Here is a 14,716-nt window from a genome sequence, read left to right on the forward strand (position 1 = left end):
CTGGCTGCGGTTCGTAAATTTTATTATTAAATCACATTCTTTCTTTTAGTAGGTAATTTTCACAAGATATCCCCCAAACATGCTGAATAGGTTCTATGGAATCTTAATCCCTACAATTCTCATGTAGGATTATCAAAATATGATACGTATTTTCAGTAGCTGGACTTTCCAACTGCTTACCACCATTTTTGCTCTGCACAGGGGCCTCTTCACCTCCAAACCGTAGACTGGTGAAGGCCAACGGGGAAGGTCTGTGCCCTGTCCCAGGGACTTGGGAGAGTCTTGATTGCCAGAATTTTAATTTCTGCTAAACTGATTTCTCTGCAGCTCATAATCAAGACAAAAGAGCCCTCATTTGATAAGTACTCTCTACTTAGAAGTGCTCAGATGAAGGTTTCTGCTGCGTTCCGCTTAGTGTATGTAGGACTGCTCCGTGAACCTATTAACTTATTACTTAGACACTGGATGGGCACATTTCCAGTAGATGACTGGATGTTCACATTTTTTATTTGCTAAAGATTTCTTTGACCTTGGTGAAAACTGAAAGAGAGGAAATAGCATTCAAGGAGGCAGAACTTAAAATGAAAAACACATGAAACAGGAACTCCCCGAGGAACGGAGGAATGGAGCACTGGCCGAACTTGGGGGTGTTTGCTGTTCAGCAGCCTTGCCAGGACATATGCAGAGCAATATTTGAACTTTAAATTCTTCATGTGCAAAGGAAAAAAAAAAAAAAACAAACAACCCACCAACCTAAAAAGTTTAACAATGGAGGTTGCATCCCAGAGATGCAAAGATGCAAACCTTTTTTTCTTTTAATAACAATTAAAAAAATGTGGGCTATTTGGTGAATTCACTAATGGAAGCTGGCTGCACATATGTCTTTCATTTTAAGATACCAAATTAAATTGCAACTGATTTCTATGGCCACCTTATTTTTTATGAGAGTGAGAGGCTGCTTAGTGAAAGGCATGTATTTATGACTAATTTAAAGTACAGAAGATTTGTTACAGTGGCCCACACCTGTCACAGCCATTGATTTATACATGTACTGACTTGTCATGTTTGCCTATGGGTAGCTTAAAATTACAGACGTGGTACACATAGACTACACAATTACAATACCAAAAAACATCATCAGAAAAAAATCACAATTTTCTACATACCACAGTCCAAAAACATTTACAGTGCAGGAGATTTCAGCTTGAGCTCACGTTGCATTGTTGTACAGGCACGTACTTGAGATCCACCTTCTCTGGAATATAAGGCTTATTTAATAAGTGGAAAAAAAAAAGAAATATTTTACTGACTGGAATAGTGAATATGGTTCTGATTTGCTGCTAACATAGACTCACCCTTTTGAGGCTTAAACCAATCTCAAGTCACAAAAGAAAGGTGATGGAAAAACCTTTTTAAAATCTCCGACAGAGCACGTGGAACATAGCTCATCACATTGCAGCAGTATGATGGTGACAGAGTGCTGTGGATCTGTTGTCTACCACTGACTCATGGCCCACAATTGACCGTCTGCAGAAGACCGTTTAGGAACTGCTGATCTCTATCATAAATATTTTCTATGATCTTGAAACAAAACTTTGCCCTTTTGGTGAATAATTTTAAGTTTTTGTTATTTTAATATTTTTCTGTAAATAATTCTAATTTCCTCCAGCTGAAGTAGTTAAGTTTTCCCTCCAGTGGTCTTAGCAGGCTCTAAAAGTGTTAAGCCTTGGCTATATTCTGTCCTGTGGGGAGGTAAACTTGTGTTATCGTACTGATGATAACACGTGAGGCAGAGGGCAGGGATGGGACAGAGCCTGGACTGGCGAGTGGACATGGGGTGTGCAGCCTGACACTGCCGACAAAATCCAGCCGAACACCAGTCCCTACTAACTCGAGCACTGTAGCACCATTAATGCCCATGATAAATCCTTATATGATGCAACAGAAACTAATCTCACCTCATTTCTTTGGGGTAGTGGAGTAGAATGCAGAAGATCCAACCCATATCTCCTGCCTCAGCTTCCCTGCTCCCTCCAGACTGTGGATCCCACAGAGACCCTGGACCAAATTGCCCAATTCAGTGGGCAACTGGTTGCCTGTGTGGAGACTCACCACCATCACCAAGCAAAGACAGAAAGTCATGGCTAATACCGTCTCCCTGAACTGATATTTTTTGAGAGGTTTAATACTGCACAGTGGTCATCCCGGAGAAGAAGGATATAAAAAAAACATTGCATGCAGGTAATAAAACAAAACAAAATAGGAAAAGCAATCTTTTACCCCTAAAAAAATGTGACCTCCTGTTGTTAAGATTATGATTTTTTCTTACGGATATCAAATAAACTGCCTTTTTACCAAGCTTTATGGGACCAAACAGAGTTACGGAACATCCCTGATTGACTTGGGGTGTAATTCTGGCTTGTGTAATATCCATGATCTGTCCTTTCTGCTTTTCCCATTCCACTCCCTGTTGCCTTCACCCCTGCTTCATGGGCGTACAAGGCTCTGGAGACTGGGGCTTCCTTTCCTTTTTCTGCAGTAGCAAACTCTTAGTTTCTTATTCTTCCATCATCTTCCTACATGCAGGGTCACAGGGGAACGCTCAAGGTCTGTGGCAATTTATTTAGTTCACACTTCATAGGAAAAATATCTGGGAATCATTTTTCTGGGTTCAGACAATTACCTGTAGATCATTTGCAGTTTTCTTGTTGATGTGACATGTGTATAACATTTAGTTTTTCTAGACAGTTACATCATGTTATTTGATATATACATAACATCTGTAATGTAATTCATAAAACAAGCTGTGGCATCTCACATACCTCTATATTTACTGATTCTCAAAATAGAAAGACTTATCTTTAAAGCCTTGTTTACTTTTGTCTGCATAAAACTTAAGAAAAACCTCACATGATTCTAGGTATTAATACAAAACTTAGATGTGAGTAAACATAAAGCAACGCCTCTAAGTCTGTATCCACAGTAAAATCTCAGATGTAGCTAAATAAATGAAAAGCAAAACATTTTTTACCATAACTAAAAGTTTCAAATTAAGGAATATTGGATATCTTGTTTGACTGAGTGAGGCTGGAAGCCAGCTAGAACTTTCATTTGGGTTTTTTCTTTTGTGTCTCTTCAAAATGTTCTTATTATTGAATATCATATGTCTTGCTGTGTTTCTAAATTCATGCACATTTCCTGCTAAGAACATATGGAAAAGAGTAGATGGTTCAGAGTGAAATCTGGATGACATAATAAACCGTGAGAGAGAAACTTGAAGGATTAATACAGATCCAAAGTCTGAAACTGTCTACTGTTAAGAACACACCACCATTTTTTATAGTACAGACTTTTATGAGGCAGAAATAGGAAAATGTAAAAATCAGACTGTTGCAGAATGTTAGGATTTTGTATATGGATATTCTGAATGTGACAGCAGTTTAGAAATTACAACTCTTTAAACATTTCTTCATTTTACTCAATTTTAAGAGTGGGCAGAGCCTGTGTACATTTCCGGTGTAATCTTGGTCCATTATCTTCTCTTTCTCTAGCATTTTGTTTCTTCTCAGCAAATGGACAGTTGCCCCCCCCCCGCCCCCCCCCCCCCGCTAAGGCAGGTGAACAATGCGATGTGCACAGATTTGCCGCTGACAGCAACGTCAGGTAGGCTGGTGAACACTGCAGCCATAAACTTGGGATTAATAAGAGAGGTGGTGTTGATTCTCACTACATTCATGCCTAGAAATGCATTTCTAGCCAGATGCTCAACTAGCAGAAAATTTTGTATTTAAATGACTGACTTCCAGAGAGATGTGGAGATTAACTCTCAAGGAAGGGGTCACAGCTCATCTCACTCTGCGTCTGTGCAGAGATGGGCTCTGCAGAGGGCTGATGTGGGCTCCCTGCTCAGCCTTCCTCGGCCAGCTGCAGTCAGTAGGGATGCCACCCTGGCACCTGCGGCTACTGCCAGGCTTGCTTCCAGAAATGCGTAGCATGCAAGCCCACCCTGGTACGGCTGCGCTTACGCCTACCCTTAACCTGACATGCTGGTCACTCCCATCACTGTTTTCTGTGACGATTTAGGAAATTAACAAAGGGTTCCTCTCAATAAACTAAGGATATTTCCAAGCCATTCTGCAAGATCTGTACCAGTCACCTTTGGCTCCTTAGATGTTTACAGAGAGAAGACAATTTATGGGCCCAGTTTTAGACTCCTCTCTTCACATGTTCACCATCAGGAGGTGTCTGTTCCTCTCAGTGACTATCAAGGAAACCTTCTCCTGAACCAAGCCATTCATCTAACTTTCAAAACTCCTCAGCTAGAAGAGATGAACCTCACCAAAAGCTTTCCTAAAAGTCTAATACGTATTGAACTGAATTAAAATGTGCACTAAATAAAGCTTTTGAATAGAGGACTTTTAAATTTCCTTACTGAAATGGTTCTTATGGTTGTGAGGGCACCTTGTGGCTGCGCTGTCCTGGCAGAGGACAACGGTAAGAATGGCACCCAGCAAGGAGCCAGCAGCTGATTGTTCCCAAAAAGCAACTCAGGGAGTGCAAGCCCTGCTAGGAAATGCAATGAGGATTTTCTAAGACAAGGTCACAGAATCACAGAATCACAGAATTATCAGAGTTGGAAGGGACCTCTAGAGATCATCTAGTCCAACTCTCCTGCTAAAGCAGGATTGCCCAGAGCACATTACTCAGGACTGCATCCAGGCGGGTCTTGAAAATCTCCAGGGAAGGGGACTCCACAACCTCCCTGGGCAGCCTGTGCCAGTGCTCTGTCACCCTCACCGTAAAGAACTGTTTCCGTGTATTTGAACGGAACTTCCTGTGTTCTAACTTGTGCCCATTGCCCCTCGTCCTGTCACTTGGAACCAATGAAAAGAGCCTGGCTCCATCCTCCTTCAACCCACCCTCTAGATACTTGTATGCCATAATAAGGTCCTTCCTCAGCTGGAGACAGAGCAGGTCTTGGAAAAGACATGATGTGACTTCTTCCCAAGCAGAGCTGAGGAAGCTGTCTGGGAGGGTACTGTGGGAAAGGCCCAAGGGAGATCAGGAAGGCACAGAAGAGGTAAGCATTTGTCTGGATCATGGTCTGTCAGGAGTTTGAGGATTAAGGGATTAAAGTTTGGATGTGCAGAGTAAGCAGGAGAAGAAAAAGGCTTGAGCTATATGAAGCAATTTGGCAATCTGAGTCCTTCTGCATGAGGAATAGGAGAGTATGGCAGCACCTTATCCCTTCCTTAGCTCAGCTAAGGTAAAGCCCAGAGCTATGTGAGCCAAAGTCTACCAAGTTTAGAGAGGGAGAAGAGCCATGGATATGTAAAAGAAGGCTCTTTCTCTTTGTCGGGATGAAGGCTAGAGCCACCTCATGCAACCATTGCAGGTGAAATGGAGATGTAATCTACTGCATGAGGAGAGAAAAGGATGGGTAAGGAGGAAAGCTGAGGCCTTATGTTGAAAGTGAGCTTATGCCAGACAGAAATATCTGTACGTGCAAGTTCGAATCTGGTCTCAAATGATAATGAGTGGACATCCACTCATTTTTCTCTATGTTATGTGCTTTAATGCACGTAATGTCACTAGGGAAAAAAAGACTGATGTGGTTGTTTCAAACTGTCGGTTGTGGAGTAAGTGGTGTTTAATAGTTCCTCACTGCAGGAATAGCAGTTCAACGTCTGCTGTAAACCTGAGAGATCAAGACTTTTGAAGTGTTTAACTATTCACTTTTTAAATTAAGAACCAACTAGATATCTTCTTGTAATAAACGCCTGCCTTTCTGTGCACATCCCAGGCTAAAGATAATAAGAGTCCTTACAAGTGAAGGCACTAACAGGCAGAACTTGAAGCTGTTACGAATAATATAGTGGAAAATTTCCCCGGGCAGCTGATCTAATTTTGATTGTCAAAAAAATCTGTGTTCAGCATGAAACCGCCTGTAATTGTAGCCCTAGTGATCTTTTTCATGAGTTATTAAAATGAGTTCTCAGTCACATCCCGGTAAAGCTGGCAATATAGACATTGGAAAGAAGGGGAAAAAAGATCATTCTTATCTGGCCGCCTTCTTAGAGTCCCTCAGTCAAATTTTAACACAGCAGCAATAAAAATATTCTATGATTTCCTGCTGGTAGGCAAAAGGAAGCTGTCCTGCAGAATCTGTTTCCTGGCCATCAGAAAACACTGGCATGGAAACATCTAAATTTGCACAAGAGAGAATTGATTAGGATTAATCTTTTTGCAGCTTACTAGTGTGGCCAAATCCTTTACTGAGTGTTGAAGAGCATTTCATGGAGTTGAAGTATAGAAATAAAATATTAAAAGGTTGGATGTCTTTAATTACCAGTCTATTTTCTTGAATACAATTATCCATTATTTTAACTTCTATTCCTTGTGCCAGAGCTATGTCAGCACGGACTCAGTTCTCACTGCAGCAAAACGTCTGTTTTCTTAAGCGGTCATTTTGCCTGAGGAGGGTCTAAAGGGTTGTATCCTTGAAATTGTTTATCTGTGCTGATTACAGTAGAGAAACAAAAAATATCCATAAAATCAGAAGTTAATCTTAGCCAGGAAATAAGTAATATTGAGTCACTCAACCTGGCAAAGGTGGCTGTTTAACAGAAGCTATTCTGAGCCAATTCCTGTATATACTCCACTGAAGCACAGCCATGGCATTTAATTTAGGTACAAGTGCCAAATTAAACATTTAATTGACTTTTCTGTTACACTAAGTTGTCTTAACTTTGACCATACATTGCTATAGGTACTGCTATAGATACTATTAAACTGAGCATAAAGCCCAGACAGTGCTAGTTTCTGTGGGGAAAGAGCACCATTTCAATGCTATTCTTTCTGCTGTAATAAAAAATAATAACAAAAAAAAAAATCCTTTACAGTAAATGTCCACATTGAGAGCTGACAGAATTTTTGTTTCTTTTCTACATCCAAGGGTGGGAAATCATACAATATTTGGTTAACTGTCATTGTGGTGAAAATGCTTTCGGGAACATAATTTTCTATCAGGCAATAGACTTTTAAATCTGTTTTAACGTTTTATTCTTAGATGCGTAAACAAATTCTGAGAAGCAGGCCTACTAAACCTTTCATTCCTCTGTCATCCTACTAATCCATCACAGAGAAGTTATTCTCAGCTTTCACTGAAGCCATTGTATTTCTAATCCACTTCAGTCTGGGAAAATAACACCCTGCTTTAATTAAGAGAGCAATGAATGTAAACTGACTTCAGAGAAGAGCTAAACTCTTTCTCCCCCCCATTGAAAATTCGTATGCTGAGTGATGTGCAGCAGAAATCCCTTATACCTGTCCCAGACGACATGTTAGCACTGACTTGCTATGAGAAGAGGAGAGTCTGATGTTAAGGGTGCAACTTTATGGAATTTCGCTGTGATTTACACCCAAGAAGACCTCAAGAGAAGAATCCGACCCCTGGTTTCTCCACTGCTTCTCAGCTATTATCAAAGAGAATGCATTTTGCTAATCTGACATCTCAGGAGCAAGAAAAAGGAGATTCTCTGAAAAGTGTGTCCACAGTGTTCAACGCTGTTTCTGCAATTTCTATTTGTTTTCCCTGAAGATCTCACAGTATTACAAATAAAAGACTGTTCTTGAAGTATCTTTGGGGGATAAGAAAGGGTATATGCACATTTATTAATTCTCTGAATCCCTATTTGCAACAGAGTAGCTGCACGTTTTGTGAGGCAAAAATATGGAGAAAAAGGACGCCTAGTAAGGAAACCTCAAGCAGGCTTTAGACAGGCAAAATGCAAGTAGAGCATGGCTGGGCCTCTGAAGTTGCTTTCCCTAGTCTTAAAAGCCAAAGACAAAGAAGTGGTCATGATAATTGTTTCGTGTTTCTCCTGCAAGATGCTTCCAAGAGCTCATGGTTTATTTTAGCCCCCTGAGTTTGGTCCAGAAGCACTCCGGGCAGCAAGGGCTGTAAACTGAAGCTGGCACGGACCATGGCAGGTCACTCATTAGGGATCAGAGTGCAACAAGAGGCACTCTGTGGAAGGGGAGTGGGTGTTCTTTGGCGTATTTACAGATACCATTCTCAGGTGTGGCCTCTCTCATCAGAGATGGACGCTGTCTGAGGAGGTAATTCAGGAAGGAAGCCTGGAAGCATGTGGGTGTGATTCCTGCCCCAGGGAAAAAGTGGGATTGTTTATTCCAGCAGCAGGAAAATAGTTGGCTCTCCATTAGGGTTAGGCCATTTATTTCTAACAAATAGATTATTCACTGAAAAACAGGATTTTTGTTGGCCTGAAAATATGCTTGAATTCAATCCGCATCTGCAGAGCTGTTTAAGCTGTTGGGTTTTTTTCTTTCCTCAGGGGCAGATGCAAATAAATTTATTTCCTCAGGGCTAGGTGTGAGTTTGTGGAAAGGATGGCCTCTCTAGTCACCTAGCGATTTGAATGTTCATCGAGTTTGTGCAAAAACTCAGCTTCAGCTCTGTCTTCCGCCTGAGGAGATCTGAACATCTCGGTCCCACCGACCCAGTAATCAACTCCACCACCACGGTCTAGGGTAGGGATTTCTACAGTGAGTACCACCCGTACCACACAGGTTGCTTCAAAGAAGTGAGATGTGCAAAATCTAGTCCAGCAACACAAACCCAGAGAAAGGGTTTTCAGAGTATGTGCGTCAGCAAAATAGCTGGAAGCAGTGATGAAGGGGGTCCTGGGAAATCTCTGCTCTTGCTACGGGCTCATTTCACAAGTACTGGTCATGAGATAATGGCTCCAGAGCCTGTGGCTTTTGGGTATTCGCCGAAAAGGCAAGGCATTTGTAGTCCAGGCCTTGTGCTGGTGGCTTTTAAAGTTGTTTCATGCAAAATGAAATGGTGACGTCAGGGTCAGCACAGGTTTTCCCCTCTGGTTTGGGAGCTGGGCACACTGCTGGGACGGTGGTTCCCATCCTTCATGCACCGGGAGGATGCAGCGAGCTGGGCAGCAAGGAGGAAGGAGGCTGCTGTATCTCCTCCTCCATCCAAGCTCTGTAGGCTCTCTCAGACTCATTGATGGCTTTTCTGTTCATAAAGATGCCTCAAAAGAAGATGAAATATTTTTTAATTGACGTGAAACAACTTTATACTGAAATCAAGCCTTACGAAATTTTCTTATTTTTGGTTGTTGGGGTTCAAAGTGAAAACCAAATAGCTTTGTTTCAGTCCTGAAGTCTGAACTGTCTAATGTGGGGGGCTGTATTTAATTTCATTTGTTTCAGAGGCCAAACTGAAAAAAATAAAAATCTTATACGCCCCGGTCACTGTATGGATTTATTTCCACTAACTGAGCCTTACCCAGACTCCATCATTTTTGTGCCCAGTTGCACTGAGCCAGCAATCAATTGACTGAGATTGCGTAACAATATATTTCTGTAAGCATGTAAGATCTGTGTCCCGTGATTTTTGGCTGCTGGTTGGTTTCTTGGCTGCATGTTAAGGTATTGTTAAGTTCTGCCTTTACTCTTTCTTTCAGATTTTGCTGACATAACAAATTCTGGTGTCACCAGAGGGATGCAAGCATGAGTCCACTCAGTTTAAAAGAGAGGAAAAGTTTCAAATGCAATCTTTTGACCTTTAAAGTGTACTACAAAGACTGTCTATTTCCTAAGGCTTTTTGGGAAGAATTGAGGGAATGAATGGGACAGGATATATTTTACTGCTTTGAATTACTAGCTGGATAAGTTAATTTAATTTTGTTTTGCGTGAGCTCTGTTGTGTTGGACTTGTATTTTAAATAATTTGTAATGTGCCGAAAGCTACGGATAGTCATTGTCCTTTGTATTTTAATTGTACTAAATAAAATAAGAACAATGGAACCAAAAAAACCTAGAGGTGAGTCATAAATAAGCATTATTTGGTTTCTAACAGACACATTTTAGTTTCCCAGTTGTAATGGGAGACATAAGCAAAACGTTTAGACATGTACTGAACAACCAAGAAAGAAATAGCCCAGGGTTGGGTACTGTCTGACATAAAGACTTTTGCTTTTTCCTAAGCCACTAATAAAAACTAATCTTTACTGCTCAAGTGATGTTTATTTTGTTGATAGAATAAACAAAAGAAATAATGACAAATCAGCAGGGTCTCCAATGGAAACTACTGATATGCGACTGCTAGTAAGCTGAACGCAGAGTTATGCTTTGGGGCAGTTGAGAGAAGCAAGGAAGATCATACTATATTTGACACTAACAGAGAAAAATCTCAGTGAACCTTCAAAGGAGAACTTGGTTTTGAAATTTTACGTTGAGCCAAAGAGCATCCCATGGTTGGTATAAGGCAAGGACTGCGGTAAAACACCACCATTAATTTCCTTTAAGCTTTGCGTCTAAAGCCAACTGGGTTGTGGGGGTGGGTTTTAAGTGTTTTCTGAAGGAAAAATTACTGACACTTCCACCTGTCAATATTACCATTTTGTGGGCAAATTTCATCTGTTCCCATCTGTCATATTGCTATCTCCCAGCAGCCTAGATGCATTCCGGGATGCTCCGTCTCCCTCAGCTGTACCGTTACCCACAGCCAGCATGCCCTGACCTCTGTAAAAACCCCATCAAGTCTGACAACAGCCTGCAGTACTGGCATCTTCTCCTGTGTTTGTTGTACTTCTTTTTCTTAGCAATTTGTTGCCCAAATCATCTACTTCATTGAATCCCATCCAAGCTGGTATGATTTCATAGAGATCAGTTTTGCTGCATTGGCATGGAGGGTCCTTACACATAGTTATTGGCTGCTCGGTCGCCTATGGAGAAGGGCCTCTAGAAATCCACGTCTAGCGCCTCTGAGAGACTACTTTGCACTTCCCTAGTGATTTCTATAGCAAACTCTCACATTATTTGTGGTCTCAAATTACTGGTGAATAAAATACGAGGACAAACAACCTATTGTGTGGCAGGAAGTACGTAGCCTGCATAAATGGCCTCAAGTTTTCTGTTGGTTCTTTTCATCAGGAGCACCTGTATATTGCTAAACAGCATATAAATCTTAGGCTATTTGCATTTTACCCCCAAAGCCTTCTAATGAGTCTATGCTTTGTTTTTATAAACATTTTATAAGCTGCCTGGAGGCTTATATGTGCTAGCAGACATGATTTTTGGTTGAAATCATCTCACATTTCATTAAAACAAAAAAAGAAGTTCCCCACTGATATTCTAAGAATGACTTTTCGTCTTTGTTACGTGGCTCATCAAACAAATGGTTCCAATTCTTCAGATTTAATGTTAGACAGATGTCGCGTTAGATATTACCACACTTTTTGGAATTCTACATGTTAGAGGATATATTTTTGCAGGCTGTGCTGCACATCAGACAAAAACCTTGTCCAAAAAGATGTAAAATAACACTTGTGAAGCCTTAGTATTCCAAAACCAGAGATGCTATTGCACACTCTTGGCCAAAGTCAAATGAGAAGGCAAGCAGTACACTGGAGGCAGTTGGGATTTAAGTTCCTCATTACGAGCTCAGGACAGCAAGTTGATCAGCACTCTGGCCCCAGTCCAGAAAAGCACTTAGACTGAGAAAGTCTATAGGAGTTGGGTGTTTAATTCCTTCAAACCTATTTTGAAAATCTTAGCCTTAAGCATTTACTGCTGTAGGTGTATTCACGTGTCTAAATTAAGCAGGTTGCTGGCAGGGAGACTGAAGGCTTATCACTGTGTAACTTCGAGTCCCATTCACCAGGCTCCTCAGGCTGTGGGGAGGGCCAGCGGTGCTGGACGCTGCTGACATTTGCCCCGAAGGCAGAAGTTCTCTTCAGGCTAAGCGAGGTGGCAGAGCCTGGTGACAAGTACTGAGCACTAAGCGACTTTATGAGAGAAGCAGCTAAGCTAGATAGCCAGTGATAGAAGATAGATAGAAGTGAAGAGCAGGAACAAGAACCACCCAGAGCCAGGACTCACCCTCCGAACTGAACATGGACCCCTGCCTGTCCTGATACGGTTTTGAGACACGTACTTTAGATTCTAAAGATCACCCACACTCTCCAAGACACGGATGTAATTCCTTTCTCTCTGACCTCTCTCTTTTGTCTTCAATCATCTGTTACTCCATTGCTGTTTGCTCATATGGATGGAGCTCATCAACTCATGCCTTCTAAACTACAGCCTTTTGCCCCAACATGCCATGTGGTGACGAGGAAATGGGACTCTTGCAGCTCTCACATTTCTCCACAGTGGTTTGTTTGAGGGGTAAGAGATAAAGCACGGATTGGTCATATGTTAATATAAAATTTTGAGGACACCCAGTCACGGGCTACAGTTCTGTATGTGGAAGTGTCTTCTCCTAGCTACGAATGTAGATGCACCTGAGGACAAAGGCAAGCACTCCTCTTTGGTGTGGTGCGTTGCACACAGTGCTGTGGGTCCTTTAATAGTTTCCTACTTCTCAACTGGAAATGTATCCCTAGAGGCTATGTCTCAGGAAAGCAGCTCGGGTATCACTCTGTTATATTGCGCTCCACTGAAGATAATATATTCCTCTTCTCCCCAGGACTAATTAACTCAGATATGATTCTGAGCTCGCAGAGATATGTAGCTTCCAACACTCGAATTAGCTCTTTCACAGGTAGCTCAGATATCTCCACATGGCTGGCTGAATTATGCCAGCGAGACATATTCTGAGACTGTAAGCAGTCCTTTTTAAAGAAATTCAAAGCAAGGAAACTACAGAATTTAAATGGTATAAAGTGCTGCATGCAACTGTTGAATTTTGTCTAGATAGTTCGATTCATATCCAGTTCAATTTTAATAAACTAACATCTATTTTTGAATTAGTCTCTTTGTGGCTTGCAAAATCTGTTCTAAGCTGCAAGATCTGTCTTTGTGAAACTGAAAATTAAATAAGAAATACCCACAGGAAAATTGCAGGTTTTTGCTAACATCTTAATTAAATCCCACAGGTTGAGGAAAATTAATTGAAGATTTTTACCACTTTCCCCACTAACTTTTCCTACTCCAGGGATTCAAATAAATGGAGTTTACAAATTCACCCACTGTTCTGCTTTAAAACTTCATGAAACTTTGCTTTTTAGTAGGAGGTTAATTAGGAATAGTTCTTATTATACCTTTAATGTGGGTAAGACTCCTGAGGCACTGTAAACATTAATTAAGCCCCACAGTACCCTCTGAAGTAGATAGTACTTATCCATAGTTATACTGGAAATAAAGCCTCCCCTCCTCACTTGAACTGATGATACACGCCATTCCCGTATCAGCAAACCTACTTTAAATACTAAGAAGCAAATATATTGAGAGAAAGAGGGGAAAGAGCACTACAAAATATTTTCCTATGCTTTCATTTTGCCTGGAGAGCATTTTTGAAGGCCGTGGAGTCAGGATATTTGGTGCAACGCTATTTGCAACCTACTGTTATTCAAAAATTTGTTACCTGTTACGTGACATTTTATGTGTCTTTATAAAATATAGCCATGCTTCAAAAAAGGCGTTTGGATCTTTTTCAAAGCCTGCCAAAAATTATTTCGGACGGTCTAGACGTTTTCGGTCAATAGCTTACAAGCTGAATGTCTCTGGGAATTGAAAATGTTTGGACCATTCAGGGATTCTTTGAAGACCTGAGTACAAATGTACCCACACGTCTCTTCTGCTCATATACTTCAGTAGAAACAGGGGTGTAATAGCTTAATACATCTGCATCACATTAATATTGTACTGGGATACTGGTACAGCAACGCTGTCGTAACGTGATACAACAGACAAATCGCAACGGCTGTAAGACTTTCATATGGTTCTGGTGTATGAAAGTCATTAGCGTCAGCTGCAGCTTGTAGGGCTGTTGCTTGTGAGCATTAGGGAACAGCGAATGGTACAGTTGGTGCCTTCGAGTGTTGTAAACTGCTGCATTATCAACTCCAGCGCTGCATTCCCCCGATAAGGAAAACAGATCCAGAAAGGAGTAATCACTTTAAACTCCCACTTTTTCCATCCTAAAAGTTACTTCCCTTAAATTTCATTGATTTTTGGCATCTCTTAGACCCACAAATCATTAGGCCCACAAATCATTTATTAAAATGTCAGGTATACCTATATGCTTCAGCTAAGTGCCTTTGCTCCTCACAGAACTGATTGATATTTTTTTGTGTTCCTTTAGGATTTCTGTAGCCCCAAACACCAACCTGACGGGGCACAGCAGGCTTGGTCCAAACTCCATCAACCTAAAAGGGAAGACTCCTTTTGCCTTCAGTGGGTTCTCAGCCCATCTTCTGCTTTGAAAACAGTAATCGCATCTAGACTCACAGGCTGCGTCTGAACTGGCAAATCAAATGGGACTTGTGTCCGCACAGAAAACTCCCTTACCCCAATCTCTCCCCCTCCCAAAGGGGGTTTACACACACATGCCGCCAGCTGGGTGCTGTCCCTGGCCAGCACTACCCGTGTCCCCAGCACAGCTTTGGCCAAAACTGGCCAGGGCTCCCTCTCCTGGGAATCCCTGCGGGGCTGTGCCTCTGCCCTGTGTCTGTTCCATGTAGCCATACAGATGTGGTCCGTGTGGGGACTGAACTGAGACACAATGAGCACACCATCCGTCAGGTACCAAAATCTCAGTGTGAATGAGGAAGAGGAGGAGCATGGCGAGGTCACTTACTGGACCAGCGGCAGAATTGGGTGCCTGGCTCCAGATCTCAGGAGCCCTCGGTGCTGCCCTTGCTGTAAAGCGCATAGGTTTATTATTTCA

This window comes from Vanellus vanellus, assembly GCF_965231255.1.
Source record: "Vanellus vanellus genome assembly, chromosome: 1".
Classification (NCBI taxonomy): Eukaryota; Metazoa; Chordata; class Aves; order Charadriiformes; family Charadriidae; genus Vanellus; species Vanellus vanellus.